Source organism: Octopus bimaculoides, chromosome 10, assembly GCF_046866305.1.
Source record: "Octopus bimaculoides isolate indiv1 chromosome 10, ASM4686630v1, whole genome shotgun sequence".
NCBI lineage: Eukaryota > Metazoa > Mollusca > Cephalopoda > Octopoda > Octopodidae > Octopus > Octopus bimaculoides.
In genome coordinates, this window is record NC_142937.1 from 48,576,660 (window position 1) to 48,584,159 (window position 7,500).

The window sequence follows — 7,500 nt, forward strand, 5'->3', positions numbered from 1 at the left end:
AATTTGGTTCAAGATGGTAAAGAATAGTGCAATCAAGACAGAACTGGAAACGCACTTTGACCAGCGGTGTATAACAACACCTGTACTACTGGTCAATACTGCAATATATAAGTACAGGTAGATACCGTCGCGTTAGGTTCAGACAGGCAATGACTATTCAAACTAAACTTATAAAAATATTAAGTAATCAATAAAAACAAGACAAATGATTTCCAATTTGTTGTTATAAGAATGTTAATTTAATGCATAATATTTAGTGTATAATTCAGCAAATGGCGACAGTGTTGCTGTTAGGCACAATGTATACGGCCTTTCAAGTTCAATGTATATATACTAACACATTACACTTTTAATCCCACGTGGCGTGAGTTCAGCTCTTAGAATACATTAAATATATTTGAAATGGACACAAATTAAACTACTTCTGTTATGTGTCACTATAAAGTGAAAGGTTCGTGCGTGTGTCTGTTACCTTTAATGATTGAACTAATTTTAAGAGACTTTATATCCTATGCGAGTATATGAAATAGTAATAACGTATATATATGCATGTGTATAGATATGTATATGCGTTTATATATGTATATGTGTGTGTGTATTTACACACATATACATATGTGTGTGTATTTACACACACACACATACACACATATACACGCACGCGCACACAGATACACACATATTATATATGTAGTGTATAATGGCAGCGAACAGCCAGAATTGTTAGCATGTCGGGCGAAATGCTTAGCGGTATTTCGTCTGTCTTTATGTTTCTGAGTTCAAATTCCGCCGTGGTCGACTTTGCCTTTCATCCTTTCGGGGTCGATAAATTAAGTACCAGTTGAGTTTTGGGGTCGATCTAATCGACTAGCTCCTTCCCCCAAATTTCAGGCCTTATGCCTTTTGTAGAAAGGATTATGTATGTTAGTGTATGCGTGTATGAGAGTGTATGTGTGCAAGTGTAGTTTATCTGATTATAGATACAAGTATCATGATGTATATATAATAATATCTATAAATTGGTTATTAGTGACAAAAACATCATTAGTTCAAATTAACGGTCTGTATATCATACTTGAAGCATATATATACTGTTGAAAGCCTTCTAAACTTCGATATTCCTCTCGAGAAATCATCTTTTATTAGATGCATTGTGTTAAAAACAGAGACATATCAGCAGCAGAAAATCTCCTTAAAACAATACCGCAGTTTAGAAGTCTTTCAACAGTATAAATGCTTTAGATCGCTATAGTGTTTATGTTTGTATACATGCGTACGTCGGTGCAAACCACTTTTTTTTTAATCCTCTAATCTAGGCGTCGGCAACCTAAACCAGGCCGCGGGCCACTGGGCGACGTCTAGGCCACCTCACGGGCCGTACCCCCTCCCATCCCGAAGAAATAATAAACACACAAAATCAATGATAATAAATGTAAATTGAACCTTTATTAAGACTTGCAGTAATCACAATGTGAAACGATTAATGGGAAGGCTGGCGATTCTTTGAAACAGATACAGAGTCAATGTCCGGCTTGATGGACGAGGCCAGAAGGAGAACGTCTTGAAGATGAGCATCTTGAAGCTGTGCTCTCGTCTTGTTCTTCGTCAGCCTCATGCGGCTGAACAGCTGCTCGAAAGAGTATGTGGACGCGAACAATGAAGCTAAGCGTAGGGCATCCCGAAAAGAGCCGGGAAAGCACGGGAGGCTGAGAGCGAGCGCCAGAACTCCATGGGCGACACAAGTGCAAACTTTGCGCGGTGGCTCTCTGAGCACTGGAGCTCAATGTGCTCCAGCTGAATGTCGTCGGCCACTTCCACAGAATCCACATCAAAGGGAGCGGAGAATAGCTTCAGCTCCTTCTCACAGGCGCGCACCTCTTTGAAGCGCCTCTCGAACTCGCCTCGCAGCTCAGTCAAGGCAGCGGCGTAGCGACGGCAGGCAGCGGGGGTTGGGCACAGCTCAGCCAAGCGGGAGAAGTGAGTAAATTTCCTCTGGTTGAACTGATGCTTCCACAGGCGAAGTTTGCATTCGAATGCCTTTACGTGGGCGAGGAAGTCAGGTACCAAGACGTCTTTACACTGCAGCTGAATGTTCAGCTCGTTTAGATGTCCAGTAATGTCCACCAGGAACCCACGGTTACACACTCATGCGGGATCCTCGAACTGAAGGACAGCAATGTCCTTCTCTCGCAGGAAAGACGCCAGCTCATCCCTCAGGTTGAAGACTCTCTCCAACATCTTTCCTCAGCTGAGCCAACGGACCTTGCAGAAGTAGATCAGGTCGTTGAACTCTGCCTCAGCATCATCCAAGAGAGCGCGGAACTGTCTGTGGTTGAGAGCACGGGTGCAAACAAAGTTCACAGCCCTGACGACGATAGTCATGACCTCTGTAATGGTCACGGACTTGGCGCACAGAGCTTCCTGGTGCACCAGACAGTGAAAGCACTTCACACCCTGCAGACGTCCAAAGCTGCGCAAGTACTTCACAAGAAGCGTCGCAAAGCCCTTCTTGTCCCCGATCATGTGATGCCGCACATGCGAGAGAGGTCCAGGTCGGCCTCCTTCAGCCAGTCTGTTACTGCCTTGCACACGTCGGCGCCAGTGGTGGTACCGCTGCGGGGAATGAGTCTGATGAACTCCTCAAAGACGACGAAGTCATCCCTGCCGCCGCGGAAGAAGATGGCAAGCTTGATGTCAGTCGACTCGTCCAAGGCGATGGAGAAGAAGCGAGCGGACTGACACATGTCCATCAGGGTGCCCCGGATATCGGTGGCCATCTCCTCTACGCGGCGGGTCAAGGTCCTGGCAGACAGGCTGATGGCCTCAATCTCACTCGACTTGTCAAGGTCACACGTCCTTAACCACAGCCATCATGTACACCTTGAAGAATTCGCCATCGGTAAACGGCTTGAGGTTGGTGGCCACAAGGTGTGCAGCACGGTAGCTGGCCCAAATGTTGCTCTCAGCAACCGCTTTCGCCGAAGAGACGATCCTCTTCATGAAGGCACATTGCTTCTCCAGCTGGGCACTCAAACGCCCGAACTCTGCCTTCTTGTCGTCAGGTTGAGTACCTTCAGCCATCTGAAATAAGACAGAAAAAATATTTATAACCAAGTCAATTGGAGTAGAAGCGAAAAATAACTTATCGTACAGTGATACTATACTACAGTATCGGACAAAAGGACGATTTCCTCTTTCTCTCTAACTCTTTCAGATTTCTTCTCCAAAGTTACGGTTAAGTCTCATGAAAGTAGGATGCTGTTCTGGCTGATTGGCTCTGTCAAATTTGCCGACGGTTCAAAAAGCCCCACTAGGTCGCGGGAAATGTCTCGCGGGCTGCACCTAATGGAAATCCGGACAAGACCCCGTGAGCTGCACGGGCCGCATTTGGTAGGTTTAATCTATTATATAAATGATAGTGCATGTGTGTATGTATGTGTGTTATAGACCCGAAAGCCTCTAGAACAGTGCGCCTTCAAGAAAAACGGATTTGCGTTTCAAAGAGGTTTTTGGCAAATAAGAAAAAATATAATTTGATTGAGAATCGCTAAATTTCTTTCTTTCTATTTGTCATATCTATGTCTATTTGTCTCACTTTTTACGCTTTCCCTCATCTATTTATCTCTCTCTCTCTCTCTCTCTCTCTATCTCTCTCTCTCTCTCTCTCTCTCTCTCACTCTCTCTCTCTCTCTCTCTCTCTCTATATATATATATATATATATATATATATAGATATATATTTACACTTTAGCACTCTCTGTATATGTATATCTCTCACGCATGCTGCCCCACCTCTTTCTTGATATGACATCTAATTGCTTTCATTCCAGATTTAGTTGCTACTTCTACGCATTGAACGGTCACCGCTCTATAACTACGGACATGTGATTAGAATGCTGCAGGAAGGAATCGTCAAACAGATTCATCAAGCCGAGCCAACTGGCAGGAGACCAAGGAGTAAACCAAAAACGAGATGGTTGGATGATATCCCTAGTCTCAGTTCGTCACGCTTGAGAATCGAGTCAGAAAGTGTAATGATGGTTGCCTCTGACAGGACTCTTTAAATGAGGTGGCTAAGGACTCTCTCCCCACGACCCTCCAGGAATAGTGGACAAACAAGATAACTGGATGGGTGGATACATACATACATACAAACACACATAAGACTATTTCTCTCTCTCTCACAAACACACACACACACATACGTATATATATATATATATATATATATATATATATATATATATATATATATATATATATATATATATATATATATATATATATATATACACATATATGTATATATACACACATGCGTACCTATCTGTCTGTCTCACGCTCCCTTACATGCAATGCTTTATACAGAACATACTGACTGTCATACTTCACTAGTACCTATAATTAAAAAAAAAACAATAACGAAGGACTTACGTGAAGGAACGTAACTAAATACCGCAAGGTTGCAACGATTATGCCGCCATGTTAGAACGGACACACCTATGATATAAGGCTTTGTAGCTGCGATCACTCCGCTTTTGTATATTCAAGACTAAATTGCCTAATCTAATGCATCATTCGTTTTTAAAGGCGAAAGAGTGGTGTGATTGATTTGGGGAGATGAATTTTCACTGTTTCTAGCAGTTTGGTCCACATCGGATAGGATCCTTGGTGCGATGAGACTCAGTACTGGCAATGGTGGTACTTTCAATTTGAGATATAAAGCTACATTTACAGCTACTTACAAAGATGTCACACATACACACATACACACACGCATACAATCAGTGTTTTGTGTGTGTGTCTTTAGAGGTTCAGATGTAAATACACTCTGAGATAAAAAATACATTCAGTCTCACCCGCACGTGTCACCTAAAGACGTAGTATACCCCTGGTGGTCAGTTATCATAGGGGTGTCAATTCATTCTAGATTAAGTTAAGTTGAGGCAGATTTGAAAGTTTGGACTTTACATCAAAGAATAAAGGTGTACAGAGAGTATACACATTTAATATTTTTTTCCTGCACATTAAAGTTTCAAATCGTTAGTAGCTATGTAAAGCACTATTTCACCTTTCTTGAAACGGCATAACTGAAGGCAAATAAATTAAGCTAAATTAAACATTTTATGAAATTGAAAGGTAATTTACTTAATTTGGCGCTCTTCTAAGAAACGTTACTATTTCCATTTTCCCCACATTTCCAAGTGAATAGAAAGTCACCCATTAATTAATACCTTTCATCAGAGAAGCTTAAACATGACTAGAAGCAAATAAGCGATGTGATGTATGGTTGTTGATTTGCCTCGGTCAAGCTTAGCTCAAAGAGCCAATCAAAGTCTGGAGGCGTTTCAGATAAGGGGTTCCATACCTCAAAGAAAGGAAAAAAAGTAGTTATTTTCATTTTATTTTTAGCATTCCTGTATTTCATACAACGGAAATTACAATTATCTTTTATCTTTTACTTGTTTAAGTCACTGGACTGTGGCCATGCTCGGGCACTGCCTTGTAGGGCTTAGTCGAAGAAATCGACTTCAATACTTATTTTTTAAATGTACTTATTGTATCAGTGTGATCTATCGAGCTACTTAGTTACGAGGACCTAAACAAACCAATACCGGTGATCAAGTGGTGGTGGTGGGCAAACACAAATACAAAGCACACACACAAATAACGGGTTTCCACGCAGTTTCCTTGTACCGAATTCACTCACAAGGCATTTATTTGCCCAACGAGTTACGGGGCTCTGAACCTAAAGATCTATCCAATATATTTCCAACTGTAACCGTTGGTCTGCATTTTCTGATAATGCATTATCTTATTAAAAAAAAAAAAGGGTTGGTAGAGTGTGATTTGAAGATTTGGCTGTTTTTTTTCAAGTTAGAAGGGTCAAGTGACTTTCTTGCAGCCTCTTTCAACAAAGAAAATATATTTTAAGGTAAATAATCAGGCGTAGCTGTGTGGTAAGAAGTTTGCTTCCTGACCACATGATTTCGAGTTCAGTCCCACAGCATGGCACCTTAGGCGAGTGTCATCTACTTTAGCCTCGGGCCTACCAAAGCCTTTGTCATGTTCTTATGTGTACTATGTAGATGTACTATGTGTACTATGTAGGTTTACGTAAATTATATCATATCTTGATACTGTGTAGACAGCAATCCCCGTTGACAAGCCGCTGATATTAGTGTTAAATACTTAGAATATGCAAATTAGCAGCCCCAGTTCCCTGAAACTAACTGATTTGTTGTGTACATAAATAGATTGGCTGCTTGATTTCTCGGGCATTGGTCAAGTGATGCTGACAGCTCTGACGAGAACCCAGTAAGGTTCGAAAATCAATTAAGGCTATTCGTCATTTTACCAGTCTACGAGAAAATAGTTAAATTTACCGTGTTTGTATGCCTACCATGCAGGTTTATACACATATACACAAAAGGCGCACGTGTTAGTCTCCCACCACTACTTAATAAGTGGTGTTGGTTTGTTTACGACCCAGTAATGTAGCGATTCGGCAAAAGGGACGGGTAGGATGACTTTTAAATAATACATACGATTTGTTCGACAAAAACCTTAAAAGGCAGTGTCCCAGAATGACTGTAGTCCAATGACTGTAGTCCAATGACTAAATGATAAAAGATAAGGTATATTGCTATACAGAACTGAAAGGATAATATCATCATATATTTCACCGGAGTTGTTGAAATGTTACGTGTTGCATCATAGGGTGTGTGTGTGCGTGTGTGTGTATGAGAGAGAGAGAGAAGGTGGTTAGGTGGGGTGGGGAGGGGGAGCTCGGCACGGTACATCATTTGATACAAATTTGATCTCAAATGGAGATAATACGGTTTCGTAGATCTGTTCAACCGATGCATGTCTGCAGAAGGAAACCAAACTAACATCAATGAATAACGCTATATCCAAGATACCTTTTCACTCACGAGCAGCTATATGGTTGCTCAGCCCCCTAGCTCTCAAAATAAAAATAAAAAGGAAGAATACACTGGATAACGTAATCCTAGAAAAATATGTGAATGTCATGAATGGAACGCATTTGAACAAAAGTTAGCACGAGCAGGGTGATAACATCGGGCTAACAACGTTTTCATTTTGCTATCGCGATTTCTTCAATTACAAATTAATCGCTAAAAACAAAGACGGAAAAAAAAAGAAGAAATAGACATACATTAAAAATAAAATTACTGTTTTAAAAAAAATCGAGTGCCTCTTGTCTGCAAAGTCTTTCTTATTCGATAGAGTGGGGTGAGAATGTTTGCAGGTTAACTGCACCAGTTTTACCTTACCAGTTTTACACGTTACTTCTTAACAGTAGTAACAATCGGTTTGTAAACATTCACACAACATGAACCAAAATCGATTTTTAAACATCAACCATTGTTTCGAATCGTAGTTATGTAGAACAAAAACAATATAAAATGCATATACATTCATATAGCTACATATGAACAAGTCACACACACACACACACACACACACACAGAGTGT

General features: G+C 40.9%; 1 long non-coding RNA gene across 1 annotated transcript in view; it reads right to left on the minus strand.

Annotated features, from left to right (window-relative positions):
• Positions 1-7,500, minus strand: part of LOC128248900 (uncharacterized) — a 105,354-nt gene that overhangs the window by 51,174 nt on the left and 46,680 nt on the right. The window lies entirely within an intron of this gene.